Here is a 19,713-nt window from a genome sequence, read left to right as displayed (position 1 = left end):
TTCCTTCCTTCCTTCCTTCCTTCCTTCCTTCCTCTCTCCCTTTCTCTCTTTCTTTCTCTCTCTCTCTCTTTCTTTCTCTCTTTCTTTCTCTCTCTCTCTCTTTCTTTCTTTCTTTCTTTCTTTCTTTCTTCTTTCTTTCTTTCTTTCTTTCTTTCTTTCTTTCTTTCTTTCTTTCTTTCTTTCTTTCTTTCTTTCTTTCTTTCTTTCTTTCTTTCTTTCTTTCTTTCTTTCTTTCTTTCTTTCTTTCTTTCTTTCTTTCTTTCTTTCTTTCTTTCTTTCTTTCTTTCTTTCTTTCTTTCTTTCTTTCTTTCTTTCTTTCTTTCTTTCTTTCTTTCTTTCTTTCTTTCTTTCTTTCTTTCTCTCTCTCTTTATCTCTTCCTCTCTTCCTCTCTTCCTCTCTTTCTTTCTTTCTTTCTTTCTTTCTTTCTTTCTTTCTTTCTTTCTTTCTTTCTTTCTTTCTTTCTTTCTTTCTTTCTTTCTTTCTTTCTTTCTTTCTTTCTTTCTTTCTTTCTTTCTTTCTTTCTTTCTTTCTTTCTTTCTTTCTTTCTTTCTTTCTTTCTTTCTTTCTCTTTCTTTCGTTTGCCACGGCCAAAGAATTTGTTACCTAGTGGTACTGTGTCCCTCTTAACTAGATCAGTTCTCATATAGCAGACATATATCTCTACAGGGATATAGTACATGAAATTGGGGTAGCCAGCCAGCACAGTAGATTGATTACTGGACCTGGGATCAGGAAGACCTGAGTTCAGATCTGGCCTCAGACACTTTACTATGTAACTCTTGGCAAGTCACTTAACCCTGTTTGCCTTAGTTTCTGTCTCTATAAAATGTGTTGTAGAAAGAAATGGCAAATACTCCAGTATCTTTGCCAAAAACTGCTTCAAAGAAGTGGTCACCAAGAGTTGAACACAACTCAACAAAAACAAACACAGTAACTATACAGTTTTATATTACATCAGATTATTTGTCCCCAAAACATCCATTTTTAAAAATCTTAAAATTCAGAAATAAAAATGTTAAAATGTTTTGTGAATTATATTTTATCCATTCCTAACTTTTTTACTTTCTTGTTTTCGACAACATAAAAATATTATAATGTGATGTTGGGATAAAAACAAAAATATGAAGATCAATTTACTTTTGTTGTCTTCTTCAGTGGTATCATAAAGACTTAAATTTCTTTTCATTGAAATTGCCCTAACTCAGGGGTAGGTAGGTAGCTGACATTATAATAAAGCAGTGGTCATCTAAACCATCTGTTACTAGGGAAAAAGAAAGAAATAGAGAAGTGAAATAGAATAAATATGACAGACATTCAGACATATATGCACAAATATATAACATCAATTTTTAATAAACCTATAGAAAATTAAAATAGGGGAAAAGATTATTATTTAAAATTTACTTTGGGAAACTTGGTTGGCAATTTGTCAGCAAAGGAATTTATACTCACATCTTAAAGCAGAGATGTTGAACTCCATGCCTTATATAGATTAAAATATAATTGGGAAATGTTTAATGAAATAAACAGAAAATATAACATAACCTAGATTTTCACAATTCCTCAATTTTCACATCTGTAAAATGAAGAGTGTTGATGAACTATGTAAGCTCTCAGATCCCTTAAAGCATTTATATACATAATATATACAACCACAAGTAATGTGACCTTTTGCAGGATTTACAGACTTCCACTTAAAGGGCTCAAATGATCATTTATAAAAATATTTTCAAGTGAATAAGAGCCATTCATTTATATAGCATTTCCCCAACCCAGGTTCCTTTTCCTCTCTTTCATCTCCCATACAATAAGAGTCTTCTCTTCTATCTTCTCACAGAATGCTAATGCTATTAAGAGAAATGAGTTCTTTGGGGACTCCAGAAAAAAAGAGACACTATATTTTCAAAATGTCATTTCAATATTAAGGTTTTCCAGGAGAATAGGACTATAGCTCTATTCTGTCCCTATTTCCAAAAAGGCTTCATGTGTTTTTAGGGTCAGTTTAACAGTGAATTGTCAAAGTCAGCTTGGATAAAAATTGATCAAGATTTTAACTGCTCCTTCACAAGAAACCACCATATTGGCTACATTTCAATGATAACATAGTATTAACTGCCAATCATCAAATATGGAATCATCTGGCTATCAGATTGACCCCCTCTCTTTCTTTGACAGGCTCATATTTGCTGGTTGATGCCATCTCCCATTTCAGATTACAGTGTAATGACATGTGTGCTTTGACATGCGTTTCAGAACATCCCAACTTAGCCAGCAGATGTGGAATATTCTGAAATGACACAGTCCAATTCAATGTCTAATTTTTGCCAGTTCCATTTCTGCTAGCTATGGGACCACTTGGGCAATAGAACAAAGGAGTGTACTCTGAACTTAAGTTCCTTTTGTTATGCACATCTGTGATAGCACTAATTTTTACTAGGTACTGCTGGTACTAATTTACCAAGTTCTTTCCCCAAGCCTACAACATAGGGGTAAGGGCAGGCTTCCTCCTCTTCCCTCCTTCAAAAGAGATGACTTTCCTTTAAAAGGAGACAAAATTATTCTTATTACCTGATTGACTTTGGCTTCCCCACTGTAGCTTCTTGGTCACCTAAGGCCATAAAAAGTTCCAAACATATAGAATCAGGACCCCTCACACTTGGAGGATTTCTGAAGACCACCGAGACCCCATGTCCTTTACCATGTCCTGATCTGGTGACCAGAAACATTTACATGTTGAAATTAGGATAGGAGTGGAAAGATTGAGGAGATTGGTGGGATGGTGATGGTGGTGGTGCAGAAGGGTTTCTTTTAAGAGAAACTAAGTGCCAGTGTCATCTTGTTGGGTAAACTTGCTGTTTTAAGGCAAGATAAAACTTTTCTTAACTGTTCAATGACTTACAAATGCCTTGTTTTGTCTCAACATCAAACTTGAACTAAGAAAAGTGCTGGTGTTAACCACAGCTATGGGCCTTAGGAGGCCATCTTATCCGTTTTATAGTTCTTATCTTTAGACTTTCTAATTTGGAATGGAATGGAGTTATAAAAGGGAGGTTCTCACAATGAGAAATTGGATAAAACTACACACTGAAAACATGTAAATTGTAACGCTAGGAAATGGGCATGTGGGAAATTCATGCCCCAATAAAGAGATCTGTGATGATTATATCTAATGGCATAAATTTTGCTCTAAACTTTTGATATTGACTTAGGTTTAATGTCCAGAATGAGGGAGGTGATATATTCTAATCATTCATGTCTGGAATATTGTTTTCATCTGATATATTTTTAAAAGGATATCAGTAAACTGAAGGGCGTTCAGAAGAATGTGTTTAGGATGATGAAGGTATCTTGAAAGCTTGCCATATAGGACTGGTTGAAGCAGTTGGAATGGTTTCTCCAAAAGAAGATAAAGAGACAGGAGGGCAGCAGAATGAACTATCTCCAAGTATTTTTTTTTAATTTAAATTTAAGTATTTTTCCATGGTTACATGATTCATATGTTTTCCCTCCCTTTTCCCCTCCCGTCCCTCCCAGAGCTGATAATTCCTCTGGGTTATACATAATTTATCACTCAATACCTATTCTCATATTATTCATTTTTGTAAAAATCTTTTAAAAACCAAAACCCCACATCCAATACCCATATATATATATATATATATATATAAGTGAAAATAAAAACTTTTTTTATCTTCATGTATTTTAAAGGAAATAATAGGGAAGTGGTATTATACTGGTTCTCTTTGGGCCCAGAGTGCTGAGCTAGTGGCAATGGATGAGAAATGCAGAAGTATAGATTTTAGCTCAATTAAGGAAAAGCTAATAATTAGAAAAGCTTTCTGAACATTCCAACATTCGAAACTAGAATAAAGTTAGTGAGCTTCCCAGAAAGAAAATGTCTTTTAATAAAGGCTAAAGCATCAGTTAATGGGAGATTTTGCAGAGGAGATTCTCATTCAGGGGTTTTAGTTATAGCTGACTCTTGGTGACCCCATTTGGGGTTTTCTTGATAAAGAGACTGGAGTGGTTTGTGATTTCCTTCTCATTATACAGATGAGAAAACTGAGGCAAACAGGGTTAAGTGACTTGTCCAGCAAGTAAGTGTCTGAGACCAGGTTTGAACTTAGGTATGGGTTAATCTAAATGTTTTCTTTAATCCCTTTCTTTGAAGTGAGGATTCATTTCTTTTATGGGTTGAAGTATAGATCCCTTCAAATACTCAAGTTTTGTGATTTTAAGCCCCAATTTGTTCATAAACTAAAATATCAGAGAAGTAAATAAGCAGGGAATGCAGAGAATTGTTGAGTATGGGGAAAGCAGATTTGAGAGTCAGGTCACCAGTCCAGAATTCATTCAGATATTATCAAGAGCAGAAGTTATGAAAACATTCTCCAAAATGGGAGAGGATTCTTTTTTGCACAGACATGGACTCTGGACAGAGTGGACACAAACTTAAAATTCAAAGGAAGTGAGGTGCACATGTAGATTTCACCCCTTGTAGATTCTCCACCTCCCTGGTTTAATCATCTATAAAATGAATGAGCTTGACTAGATGACTTCTAAGGTCCCTTCATGCTTTAGACCTATGATCCTATTATCACTTGTGTTTCCTTTAGAGCCGAACTCCTAGGGCATCTCTCAGGTTGATGTAATTTTAAGGTCGTGCATGTTGATTACTGAAGATGTTGGAAAAAGAGTAGTGTATATCACAGAATAGGTGATTAACAAGTGCATAAAGTCAATTAACTATGGGGAGAAAGGGACCTTGTCCAAATCCAGTAGCTTTATAATAATACTGCCCTTCATGCCCTGTATTTTAGATTTCTATACACCTCCTACTCTGGGCAGTGCCACAGCTCAAGATAAGTGAACAGATGGGAAAAGAGTACCTAATAGTCTTCAATGAGGTCAACTCACTGACCCCAGAAAAACCACATTCCAATTTGCTGAAAAAAGGTGTAGATTTGATGGTGGAGATGGTGGTACTTCAAGAATGGGACTGGAGAAATTGTGTCTGAATTTTCAAGGAAAAGAATACACGAAGATACTTAAAATCTTGGATCTGAGATATTGACATTGAATCCTGAAAAAAATTCTAGAGAAGATAATTAAAAGGATGACTGGTGAATACCTTGAAGAAAGAAGGATCATTATGAGATAGCATAATTATTCAGACTAAAGCCTTTCCTCTTTTGACAGGTTAACTCGACTAGTAGGTTAGAATATTAACAATAGCAAACATAAAATAATAAATCCAATTTAGCTTTAAAAATTTCAAAGCACTTTTTATTTAGTCATTAAAACAACCCTTTAAGGAAGATGCTATTATTACCCTATTTTACACATAAGGAAACTGAGAGTTGGAGGAGTTAATTTTTTTAGGGTGACATAGCAAAGCTGACATTTCTTAGTATAGCCTTGTGAACCAGAGGGAGTAGTACATTAAGGTAAATCCAGAACTAGTTGAAGGGCTGGACCCAAAGATTGTTGATCAATATCAGAGTGGAAAGGAATGCTGCAGGGTACTTTTCTGGGCAGTGCTCCCATCAATACTTTTACCATTGACTAGGAAGAAGGCATACCTAGAATGCTTATTAAATTTGGGGCTGACACAATGCTAGGAAAGATGACTCATATATTGTTTGACAGAACCAGGATCTAAAAAGATCTCAATTAGTTGAAATGTTGGTCTGTAGCTTACAAGAAGAAATTTAATTTAAATTTAATGTTTTTACAGAAATCTTTTAAAAATGCCTGCAAATATTGGATGGGGGGTATAGCTAAAAAGATCACATGAAAAATACCTAGTCATTTTAGTGAGAGGGCAGGAACAAGCACCTACTTGTGCCAGGCACCAACAGTTTTAGAAAGAACATATTGTTTGATTTTCACAATAACCTTGGGAGGTAGCACTTTAATTAATTAAGTACTTTAATTCCTGTTAAATATGAAAAGTTTGTATCCTGTAAATTGTCATTTTAAATCACAAAAAATTTCCATTTACAGATGAGTGTAAACCTTAAAATTTCACAGACTTAAGAATGTTAAAAATTTTACTCCACATTGAGGAATCTTCCAATTCCCTACTTGAAATAATTCCCTACCAGATAGTGAGAACTCTACTTGAATGTGAAAACTCCTTGCTATGGGAGGATCTCTACCCCATCCCTACTTGGGACTGCTTTAGGGCAGAAAACTCCTTGCTAAACAATGAAAGTACTTGAAAACCATACTTATAAAGGAAAGGAGTTCTTTGAGCTATGCCTATTTTTGGAATTGATACAATGGAATGCTAAGTGCCTATAAAGGTGGGGCTACTTGTAAACTACTTAGACCTAAAAGGTGAAAACTTACTCAGAGGTTTTCTCTTAATGAAATTAGTCGACACAGCAGCATTTTTTCTGATTTACTAAAGAGATTAATCTACTCAGCTGTGAATTCAAAATGGGCTGTCTTTTGGAAAACATCTACAGTGATTGGTAGATGGAAGAACTTAGGGGAGGTGACATAGGAGATTTTGCCCTTAAAAATAACAGCTCAGAGAAGAGCTGGAGGTCATTCTGAAACATTCAGATTGAGGAGGACTCATTCTGAAACACTCAGATTGAGGAAGGACTGATTCTGAAACATTCAGATGGAGGAGGGAGCTGGTGAAAGCAGCTGAGATGATGCTGGCCTGGTGTCACTAGAATCCTTGCTTAGGCAGACCTTGTGGTGAGTGTTAAAAGACTGACTGACTGATCTCTCTCTCTCTTAAGACTCAGGTCTAGGCCATGTTAGCTTAAGGCCCTTCATACTTATTTCCTTTCTCTTTCTCTCTTTTCTTTAATTCCACATTTGTATTAATTAAAATCTCTATAAAACCCAGTTGACTTGGGTATTTGAATAATTGGGAATATTTCCCTGACGACCACCTTATATTTGATTTAAAAACCAAGAAATTGTAGTGAAACATATTTCTGTGGTCAAATTCACTCACCCTCTCTTATATCTATCACAATTTATATCTTCCACCATTTTAACTCACTACAGTTTAAGACTTCAACCATTTTAAATCTTACATGAGGCAACTGAGGCAGACAGAGGTTTAGTGTCTTGTCCATGGTTGCACAGCTAGTTAGTATCTGAGATTGGATTTAAACTCAGGTCTTCCTAACTACAGGCCCAGAGCTCTATCCTTTCTCTGCCACCATACTGTTTCTATATAAAAGTTAATGCTCTTTTAGCATACATTAATAAAAATAAAGTGTTCAGAGTAAAATATGCAAATGATTTCATTCTGTTCTCACTTGGGTCAAATGATATCTCAAATGTTGTGTCCAGGTCTGGATGCCACATTTTAGAGGGACATGGACACGTTAGAGCATGTCCAAAGGAGGGATAAGCAGGATGGTGTCAGAGTACAAAAACCATCTTGGGTTTAGCTGAAGGAATTGGGAATTCTTGGAAAAGAAAAGATGTACAGTGGGCATGATATTTATTTTTTAAAACTTTAAAGATTGTCATGTGGAAGAAGAATTGGGTTTATTCTACTTCACCCTGGAGCAAAAGTGTCAAACATGCCACCCATAGACTGCATTGTGGCTCACAAAATCCTCAGGTACAGCTGAACCAGATTAAAATGTAATGGAAATACTTAATAAAATAAATAAAAATATAATAGAATATGGATAATGTTAATATTTGCTTTTCTAAGTCAATATGTGGCCCATAGTGATCCTTCAGTGGCCCCATTCACTTTCCCAAAGGATAGCTAGAGCCAATGGATAAAAGTTATATGGAGGCAGATTCTGACTCAATAGGAGAAAAACCATTCTAAATATTCAAGCTTTTCCAAAAAGAAATAGAATGTCTTAGGGGGTTTTGAATTTCCCTATCCTGGTGTATTTTCAGGCAGAGAGTGAATGACCAGTTGTCAGTTCTTAGGTGGGGTTCTTGCTTTGGGTGTAAAGTTGAAATAGATTACACCCTAGACTCCTACTACCTCAGAAATTCTATTTTTAAAATTTTCACTCAGGAAGAAACTAGAATGACCCAAAGATGTCTTTATGATGAGATTTCAGGACAAATGATCTACTTTGCTATGTCCCTCACTTTTGGATATATATTCTTTGATCCAGAAGGAGCTGCAGCCCAAGAGAAAAGGAGACCATCTGAGTGGAAAAAAATTGTGGTCTTACTACTTGTTCTTTTTCATGTTACAGATCTTCAATCTCTGACTATAACTCATGGCTTTCTCAGTTCAGTATCTTATTTTCTTGAACTCCAAGTCATCATTGAGTCAATGGCAAACCACTATGGGTTGAGTGGGGTGCAAGAAGCTGGGGGTGGGGTGGGGTGGATACACCAAATGGAGGATAGGGAAAGGGGTAGATATCATTTATACAACAATTCACCAAAAACTAAATGCAGACCTTTGCATCAGTGAGTTACAATGTCGACTCTATTTTGTCCTCATCTTCTATTTTACTACAGTCTTTCTAGCTTAAGACTTCCCAGTTCCCTCTGACTTTTGCCAGCTGCATCTAATTCTAGACCTTGATTAGGTTGGTAAGCAGGGCTGTGCCTGGCTGTTTACCATAGCAGGGACCCCTCCTGTGAAGAGCAGTCCTCTGGAATGGTTTTTATACAAAGAGCTTCTATACCCCTACTACCCCACCAATTCCAGCAGCAGGAGACCAGCAAACAGGTTTTCTCACTCCTTGATCCTGGTGAGTCATCTGCAGGGGAAGCTGGCTTGGGTTCAGGCCCTGAAGGGAACTGAGAGGAAACTGGAACACAAGTCTTGGCTAATCAAATATTTAATGGTTACTTCTTATGCAGAAGTATTTGTGGAACTGTATCTGGCTCTAGAAATGATGAAGAGGAGGGAGTGGGGATTCTCTGCAAGGAGACCAAAACACTAAGAAGCACTTGTACATTTCCACTTGGGAATCATGTGTCTCTTCATCCCTTCTCTTTTTCCATTCCCTGGCTTGGGTGTCAAGGCACATGGCTGGCCCATTTACACCTGCTGACCATCTGCTGACAGTCAGTCAAACAAACAATATTTGCTGATTCCTGAGTGAGAACACAATACTGTACTGGGGGAATCGAGTGGGAGAAGGGAAAGAAGAACCTAGAAAAGATGAAAAATGGTGCCTTTCCTTAAGACTGATGAAACGAAACTAAGTAGTTCTGCTGCTAAGTGAAATTATTAGGTAAGGCAAAATTCATATTGGATGCTTTTTTTCCAGTGTCTTTTCTGCTGGCTCTTGGAATCCTCTCCCCTTGGATCCCCAGAGTTCTCATAAGCCTATTCACTTGCTGGCTAAAGACCACTCTCTGAGCCTCAGGGAAAGATCCTATGCTCTAACCCAGGGGTTCTTAAATTTTTTACTTAGGGATAATACATTTCCTTTGTAATCCAGTATATCCTATTTTATGCATCTAGAAACTTAACCCTGAGAAGAGGTCAATTGTCCCCACCAGATTGCCAAAAAGGTCCAAGAAAAAACAAAAAAGACCTAACAACTCCTGATATCTATCTTCCTTCTATCAGAAAACACCAGTCCTGCAATATTTCTCTCTCAGGTAGGTGGGAAAGCTGTCCACTAGGTGAATCCCTGATACTTCATCAATGATTAGAGCAAGGCATTTATGACCAAGGCAAGAGCTGAATATTGGCTCCCTTGTATATTACTACCCAGCAGAAACTTAGAGCAGTCACTGTGACACTTGTCACATGCCATCACAAAATGAATTCCTGTCTGCAACAGATCATGGCCCCTTTTTGGTATTAAATATATTATATATTTATAAAAAGTGATGTTTAAAAATCTCCGCCTCCTTTTTCTTTCCCCTTTAGTCCATTGCTCTTCTCTTCTACTAGGCTAGGCTTTACTAATGACTAAATTAAATTAAATATTTTATTAAATTAAACAAATTAAAAGATTAAATTAACTTTTCTTCCCCACTCTTTCTTTTACAAACTCTGTATCAGTCCTCTTGACTTTTGGTTTCTTATTCTCATAGAACTCTCCCTCAATGACAAAAGTATAAAGCAAAGCTGACCAAAAGGGTTAGCCTGCCTGACAGGGTATGCAACATTCTTTTCAGTATCTACCCACTAAGAGAAGGGGAGAATGTATTTATGAGATGAGTTAATTTTCCAAAAGTCTTTTTAGATTTAGCATATTATTCCTATAAAGTCATTTGAATTGAGAACTCCTAGGGATACAGAACCCCAGGCAGCTAGGTACTTATCAGCTTTGTCACCCATATCAAGTCACTTAACTGCTCTTTGCCTCAGTTTCCACAACTGTAAAATGAGAATCATAATAGCATCTATCTCTCAGGACTGTCATGAGGATCAAATGAATTCATGTTTTTAATTTAATTTTTCTTAATTACATGTAAAAATGGTACATGAAATAATATTTGTAAAGTGCTCAGCAGATTACCTAATCCATAGTAAGCACAATATAAATGCTAGCTAATTTAAGGTTAGGTAATTAAAGGACTTTATGTAGTCTATGTGGAGGTATACTTTCAGGTCAATATTCCTCTAAACTCATCATAGAAAGGAAAAAAGGAATTGCACCACCATCCCAGATCGTCCATCTGCATAGCCAAACTTATTCTTCCTCACCTCTTATCCTTCACCTTTAGCCTTGCCCTATTTCTTTCTAGGTAGAACTCTGTATTTCTAGAGTCAATCCCAGGGGAGTAAAGAAGTAGCGAAATCCCAGTCACTGGAAGTATTTGAGTTCAAAACATATTGTCATCATTCAGGGATATCATAGAAGAGATTTGTTCACTATACTGGATCAAAGTTTCTTTCAGTGCTGAGTCTGTCACACCATCAGCCTAACTCTACCTCTTGTGAGATTGCTCCTGAATTGAATGCTGCCATGGCTACTACTGCTCACAAATACAATTTACTATGCTTTTTGAAAAAATTTTGAAAGGACATTTTTCTCCAAGTATGTTTTCCCTAAGGCTAGGGAAGTAGGGACCATTTCTTGACTCTGGTTGAAGGGGTGCATGACAAGCATCAGAGACTTAAAAAAATCTCTTCTACTTTCTCCTCATACTCAGATTTTTATAATAAAAGATTAGATAGGTTCAAATCTTGAAGTAAGAACTTTTTAAAACTACACAGACCTGACTCAAAGTAAGTCAAATCTTATGTAAGATTTAAATTAATATCAGTATTATTGATATTATTATATCCATATCCAATATTATATCCAAGTATTTTATTTTATAAGATTTATTAGTAATCACTTGAAGTAGAAGAAATAATAGAACAAAAGCATAAAACCTAAGTAAAAACATGTGGGTAAAATTCTCCTGCTTGGCTCTCACCCAACTTCCACAACTGCCTTCCCAGGAAAAAAAAGAGTGGGAGGGGCAGGATTACATCAAAATATATCCTCCCTATGTTAACATGTAATGTGAGAAGTAAAATGGGAAGCTGGGAAAGAGAATTCTGGGGAGAAAATTCTAATGACACAATCACCCCTATAATTCCTTTGGGAAATGAGGATATAGAAATCTCCCAGATTTACATGCCTAGGGTGTTGACCAACATACAGATCACCCAGGGATACATGAATCAATTGTCAAAAGAAAAATTAAAAAACATAAAAACCCAAATAAAAGAGAAAAAATAACTTCTGCATGAACAAAAAATATCAAAGTCTCATGTGTAAAAATTCCGAGTAAGGAAGAATAAGCCCATAACAGGTCCTTGAATCAGAGCCTGATTAAAGTGATTTATGTCCCACAAGCCTCTAGTAGCAATTATGCACTTACCCAACCAACATCCAGGATTACAGAAAATTGCCATACTATGAAAGAGAAAAAGGACCAGATTTTGAAGCAGAAGGGAAATATCATTCCCTGGTCTGATTTTACTTTTGTTCTCAGGGACAGGGGAGCCAAAATGGCAGCCAAACTGAGGTACTTGGTAGAATTCTGGATCTGGCACAAGGGAATCCTGCATCTGAGGTGTTAAATAGCCATTTCCTCAAACCCCAAAATATGTTCAAGTTCCCTGTCTTGGTATAGAATCTCATCAATCCCACCAGGATTGGTTGGTCTTCTTGACTTTGTGCTCCTAGGCACTATGTAGGTTAACTTTGTGCTCCTTGGCACTATGTAGTGGCTCTTTTGTGACCCCTTCTCCTGGAATCAGACAGTTATTAATCACAGTCCCATAATATTTAACAATCAATGGGAGGTTTCCATAGTCTAAAGCTTTTAGTTTATGCATTGACATTAGGGCCAATGGACATTTTAAACTTATCCTAGTGCAAAATCAAAAAACCATTAATACTAGTAACGTGTGCTTCAAGTACAAAAAATGAGAGAATAAAGAGAACTCAGATACTCTATTGCACATACAAGGAAAAACAATCATTAAATAAAAAAATATATAGTTCACATTCTATGAAAAGGTATCAGCCAAGTAGGGGCACAATACAAAGATTTCTCACCCCAAAATGAGATGCATTTCCTTTTAAACTTGGCCATGATCCACAGTGTGAGTGCATATGATTTTCACCAAGTAAAAGCTTTTTAAAACAGTAGTACAGCAGGTAATGAACATTCAAAGAAGTATCAAAATCCCCAAAATCATAAGAACCCATTTGATGACAATTGCAAACAAATCTGCTATCATTAGGATTCACATGAGTCTCTATAGCCACTTGCTGTGTGACATTTAAAAACCTATGAAGCTCATAGATACTTTTCACAAGTTCTCCAGATCTAGCCAATCTATGAACTTTAGCTGAGATATTTCAAAAAAGTATATTACTGCCACCATCCCAAAATTTTGCAGGAGAACCCAGAAAAAAAAACAACACCAAAAACTAAACCAAACCTTTATACTACTGATGGAAATCTTTTGGGTCTAAAATGTCACCAAGAATCTAGATAATTCTGGTGGAAGGGTAGAGTAAGCTGAAGAATTACAAATATAAAAACCACCCAGGAGCCACCAAGCTCCATAGGAAAATTCTCCCTCTGGTAGCCATCTAGGGGTTACCAAGCTCCCTGGGAAAACCTTCCCACCTACCCATCATGGGGTAAGCAAGCCCCTTGGGAAAGCTCCCTCCTCTGGTATGAGACTGTAACAGCTGTAAAAGGCATGTGTTTATATGTCCCATCCATTTCAAAGTGAGGCAAGGAATACAATAGTAAAAATAACTTCTGATGTCTCATCCATTACATTTTTAGAAATGTGGAGGTGGAGAATATAATTGTGCTATTGCACTTCACTTCAACTACAAAATGGATCCTTACCTGTGGTTACAAATAGCTCAAAGGTAGGCAAATGATCAATCAAAGGTAGTGGTTCTCATAGATATCTGAAAATCACTTCTGAAGACCCCTTAAAATCAATTGAGATTTTTAGCTCATTCTCCAAAGGTTGTATACATGTTGTAACCAGTTTGAAGGAATACATCAATCATCAGTTATATAACAATTAGCAAAAGCCAAAAGGAACAAAAGGCCATTAAGGCAACATGTGACCTTAGTGGATCTGGTGACAAATCCAGCATTCATAAGGACCTATGGTTTTGCCACAGAAAAGGGTTTGTCCAAGTTGTTTATGGACTTTTATAATGGCATTTCCTAGGGTCCAGTCATAGGGGGATGGTACAAATAAAGACAATACTACAGAATATATAGCTAATGGCCAAAACATAGTAGCTGAAAAATGACATAGTGTAACAGAATATATTAGATTAGATTATTATGTGAACTTAAAAAACAAAATTAAATCTTAAAGCAAATAATCAGCAAATATAATAAGCATGACAGGAGACAGGCACTCAGTGTTAATAGAAGTTTTTACATATGAGCAATCAATTAAAGAGTCCTTTTCTCCAATTCTGATAGCTGTGTTACAGAAACTTCTTCACTTTTTGGAGGGGAATAAACTGAAACAGTTAATATCAATAAGGCAATGGAGTCTGAAAAGGCTTAAAATCCATCTCTGGACTCTTTGAGGTTCCTTCCCCTCCTGAGCATCATCATCCATCTAGATTCCTTTGGTCATACATCTGGGGGTTCCCCATACTTTGGAGGATTTTCACACTGAGCATTGTGTGGATGAACCCCATATTGGATGTGTTGCCCAGACTGGGTAGAATCTCCCTTTTGCATCTTGAGACTACTCAAGATGCACTTCGGTTGTTTTTTCTTGGGGATGAATGGATAAATTTCAAAATATCCAATTGGTACAAGTACTCCCAGGAATGGTAGTAAGAAAAGAAATCCTAAAACTGTGATAATGCACGGCTCTTTCATAAGAGTGGGCCACACTTTTAAATCTAATTATTAAATTGGTTGCAAATCTACTTCCTGTCTGTAGGTGGCGCTACCCTAGTATGTACTGGCTAAAGTTAAGAGGTTTGGAAGAGAAACCTTTCTTCCCCTCCCTCCAGGGGTTAAAAATGCCAGGGAAAACAAAAGGGTGTTTGAATATAGAATACAGGTTACATCTGATCTTTAGAGCAGGAAACCAGAGCCTAATTTCCAAAAATCTGACTTTCAATCCACTGAGCTACTAGCTGCCCCCCTTGCTGTGCTGGGTTTTAGGGTCTAGTGGGTGGCATAGGAGATTCCTGTGTGGGCTAAACCCTCAGTTTCCACCCTCTTAGCCAGGAGCATGAAAAAAAACAACACCCCAGGGTCAGTTTAAAATTGGCTTGGAAGCTAGAAGGGGATGGGGTGTGCAGCATGGAAAAAGCCCAAGTTCTTCAGCTTGTTGAGCTTCTGTGCTGTGCTAGGGGCCATCTCAGCTATTAATAATAAAAGGGAAATTTATATTTTACCTTTTGGGCAGGAAAAAAGTCTCACTCAAGAGATGCAGCAGGTTGGCGGAGACTCCAGGCTCGGCAAGTACCTCCAGGCTAAGTCCCACAAACCAAAGCAGTTGAGTAGAGATGCCACTTTGGGTCTTGGTCACCAGGAAGACTCTGAAGAGAGATCCCCTGAGAAGGAAGGTAAAAAGGGACGTGGCAGGTGAGAAACATGGTTTTCTCAAAATAATCTACTGCCTATCTTTACTTAAAGACTCTTAAAAGAAGATCAAGGATTCTATTTCTTTGTGGCTCACCAACAATGTAAGATTTAAATTAATATCAATAACTCTAAGTATTATATTTTATAAGATTTATTAATAATCACTTGACGTAGAAGAAATAATAGAACAAAAGTTTAAAACCTAAGTAAAAACACATGGGTAAAATTCTCCTTCCTGGCTCTCACCCAACCTTCACAACTGCCTTCCTGGGAAAAAAGAGCATGAAGGGTGGGGTTACATTAAAATACACCCTCCCTACATTAGCACTTAATATAAGAAGGAAAATGGAAAGCTGGGAAAGAGAGATCTGGGGAGAACATTCTAATTATTCTTATCAGCTAATCCCTATCTTAAATATCTTGAGGTTTAGCTAAATGCAAAGCCCATCCTCAGATTGGGCCCCTGTTGATCAAAAGGAAGAGTGCAAGGAAGGATAAAGAAAGGCTTGATAACACCAGAGAGGGGAGGACTCTGAAATAGCTCTTTTGTTGTTGGCAGAAATGAAGAACTAAAGGTCCAACTCTTCTCCTTCAGTTTTAGTAACTGAAGATTTGGAGGTGGCAGTTTGTATAAACACATTTAGCATCATGGCAATGGAAAGGTATTGGAATTATTCTCATTCTAATTCAAATAAGGAACTTAACTCTGTGTGGCAGCTCAAATAGACCCGAAGGCATTCAGTCAAGCAATCAATAACTCCAGGAACATTTATTAAGTATCTATTATGTGCTAGGCACTGTGTTTGGTGCTGGAGATACAAGTTAAAAATGAAGCAGGCCTTCCATTAAGTTTATATTATATGGGGGAAATAACATATGTACATATAAATATTATGAAAAAATACAAGTTAATTTAGAGGGTAAGGCACTAACAACTGGGAAATCAGAAAAGGCTCAAGTAAGGGGTACATTTGATCTGAGATTTGAAAGAAGCTATATTTTCCAAGAAGGAAAGATAAGGAGGGAGAACATTCCTGAGATGTTACTAGGCAAAGGTATGTCTATGGGACATAGAATGTTGTGTATGAAGACGAGCAAGTAGAGCAGTTTTGCTGGAATGTAGAGGCTCCAAAGGGGAGTAATGTGAAATAAGTCTGAAAGGTAAGCTGGAGACAGATCATGAAGGGCTTCAAATATGAATAGACAAATGAGAAGATACCAGAACTTTTCAAGCCAGGGAGTAACATGATAGGACCTTGCTTTAGGAATATAACTTTGTCACCTATGTGAAATGTTTGGAGAAGGGAGAACCTAGAGGTGGCTAGACCTATTAGTAGGCTATTACAGTAGTGTAGGCAAGAGATTAAGTGATTATGCTATACAATTAAAGAGAAGAGGTCTGATGTAAAAGATGCCCTTTGAGAGAACATTGTCAAGATTTGAGAACTAATTGAAGATTGAGGGTAAGGGAGAATGAGGATTGAATATGACTCAAAAATTGCAAACCTGGGTAACAAAAGATGATGGTATCCTCAATAGAAATAAAGTTGTTTGGAAGAAGCCTGGGGTTTTTGGAAAAGATATTTGGTTCTATTTTGGACATGTTGAATTTGAGATGTCTACAGAAGATTGGATCTATAGATCCCAAAACAGAATATCCCATGGACAAGTAATGGTAGAAGAGTTTAGTTTTGCTTTTGGTTCCTCTTATCCCATGAAAATCGACCATCTCTGCCTATCTTTCATGTTGCGTTCAGTGGGAGAGCCCCATGACTCCTTCTTGCTTTTGGGCTTGGATTCCTGTCTTTTTGAAGTGTCTTTTTAAAAATTAATATGGAAGGATAGTAAGAGTGGTTTCAACTTTTGCTGCTACTAAGCCATCATCTTGACTCTTTTCCTATGAAAGAAGAGTTCAGGAGAGAAACTAGGTCTGGCTGGACAGATCTTGGAGTCCACTGCCTTGAGGTAGTAAATTGAAGCTATGGAAACCAATGAAACCAATCAGTCATTTGATAAATATGTATTAAGAGGTTACTATGCACCAGGTACTGTGCTAAACAATGGAGGATCAAAAAGAGGTAAAAGGTAGCCTCTATCCTCAAGGAGCTCACAATGTAATGGAGGAGACAGCAAACAAATATGTACAGTCTATGTGCAGAACCAAGATACAGGAAGTATGGAGAAAAGAAAAGAGGGTCAAGGATAGAGCCTTTGGGCTTTGCCTATGAGAAGGTGGTGAGAAAGACTGAGAGACAGACAGACAGAGGGAGGCACAGAGAGACAGACAGAGGGAGAGGGGGAGAGAGAGAGAGAGAGAGAGAGAGAGAGAGAGAGAGAGAGAGAGAGAGAGAGAGACAGAGAGAGAGAGAGAGAGAGAGACAGAGAGAGACAGAGACAGAGACAGAGAGAGACAGAGACAGAGACAGAGAGAGACAGAGAGAGACAGAGAGAGAGAGAGACAGAGAGAGACAGAGACAGAGAGACAGAGACAGAGACACAGAGACACGGAGAGACAGAGGCACGGAGAGACAGAGACAGAGAGACAGAGACAGAGACAGAGACAGAGAGATGGCCATTGAGGAAAGAATATGGAGTAGTCAGACAGGTAGGAAAGGGACATAGAGGGGTCACACTCTCAGAAACTAATGGCAATTCATCAGGAAACCAGCAGGTAGAAGCAGAGAGCAGCAGAGAAAATCTAGAAAAATCCAGATTTGAGGAACAGCAGATGGCACCAGAGAGCAACCTGGCTACAGAGGATCCATGTATGACTTGGCAAAGGAACTAGCCCAGTCTCGCGTGCCTGGTATTTTAGAACAGCAGATTGATGCCACTCTTGGAGCATCTGGATGACATCAGCAGTGTTATGGGAGGAAGAGCCAGAAGCTGTCTTAGAGTCAGAAAAGGCTTCTAACAGAGACTCTGGCCATTTGTGTCCCTCACATGTCTCCCCACATTTCCTGACCACAAACACTTTCTGTGTATGCACTCTCTCTTTTGCTATTTGGTGACCTCTGGGGACCATTGATGCTCAAGCATGTGGCCAGGAGAGGGGCAGTATTCCCTTAGCTATCTCATTAGAATGTAAGCTTCCTGAAGGCAGAAGTGGTTTCATTTTTTTTTCTTTATTGTATCCCCACAGTGGCTGGCACATAGAAGATACATAATAAATGTTTGCTGATTGAGTGATTGCTAGGCTATTTAATGTCTTTTGCTTTGAAGTAGTCTGTTTTCTGGATATGACAAAATGGATATGATGAATGATAATGGATGATAAAAGGAACACTGTTGGGGGTTCACAAGCTAGGGTTTTGAGTGAATGCTGACCCATAAATTTGCCTTAACTTTTACAGACGGGGACACTGCACTATATAAGCATTTTGAATTTCAGAATTTTGAGGATAGTTTCTTGAATTGAATTGAAATGTCAACTCTGATGCTTGTCCTTAGGCAATATATAGTTTACAGTATACAGTATATTTAGATGAAATCCATTTGAAGTAGAAATAGACTCTATGAGCTAAAAGAGGGCTTGAGAATCATAGTAATAAATTTTTTCCTTTTGTTTTTAGTCATGTTTGAAACTTCATGACCCTGTTTATTTGTATATATTTGTTTGCTGTCTCCTCCTTACATTGTGAGCTTATTTTTCAGATGAGGAAACTGAGGCACATAGGGTTAAGTGACTTGCCCAGGGTCACATAGCTAGAAAGTATCTGAGACCACATTTGAACTCAGGAAGATGAGTCTTCCTGATTTCAGGCCTGGTACTCTATCCACAATGCTACCTAATTGCTCCACTTTAATAGCTAACATTTATATAGTACTTTAAAGTTTGCAAAGCACTTTGTACACATTATTTTCTTTGAGCTAGTCTAAACCTCTCACCTCACAGAAGAGGAGACCAAGACCCAGAAAGAAGCAACTTGCCAAAGGTCCCTCAGTAGGAGAGCCAAGACTAGAACCCAGATCTTTTGGCTTCTTCTCTAATGTTCTTGCTGTTATATTGTGCTCCCTCTTCAGGGAAAAGACATGGTCCATTAGTAATTATAACAATTTGGAAATCAACAACCATGAGGGAATACTTTGAGCACTCTCACAAACTCATCATGAAATCTTGGACAAGAGTCACTTTTTAAATGTCATCAATGTGAAAAGATTGCTTCATTTGGTACAAAAAGGATTAGAGTTTGAATCCCACTCTCTGTTGCTATCTGATGCTGGGTAAACCACCACACTTCCCAGGGCTTCGATTTCCTCAACTACAAAATTAGGAAGTTGTATTTGATGTATTTGAGGCTCTTCCTGCTCTAGATTGCCATCTAGGACTCATTTTCAATGCATTCCTCCCTTCTTCCTCATTCCCCACTAAAACCCCCAATTAGTTTTCTTTTTCATATCCACACTATGACCAGCCTTGTTCACACCCCTAGGAAGCATCTGAGGCTGATTTTGAAATCTTCTTCCTGACCCCAGATCCATCATTCTAAACACAGAGCCACAGCTGTTACTGGAAGATTTCCTGATCTATCATAATATCAGTTCTTTACCTTTGTGGATTATCTCCAATTTATCCTGTATATAACTTGTAGTTGTTTGCACATTGTTTCATCTGCCAGACTTTGAGCTGCTCGAGAGCAGAGTCTGCCTTTTGTCTTTCTTGGTATCTCTGCAGCTTAACATACTATGTA

This window comes from Monodelphis domestica, chromosome 5, assembly GCF_027887165.1.
Source record: "Monodelphis domestica isolate mMonDom1 chromosome 5, mMonDom1.pri, whole genome shotgun sequence".
Taxonomy (NCBI): Eukaryota; Metazoa; Chordata; class Mammalia; order Didelphimorphia; family Didelphidae; genus Monodelphis; species Monodelphis domestica.
The sequence above is the reverse complement of the archived record's forward strand: the minus strand, read 5'-3'. Positions refer to the sequence as shown.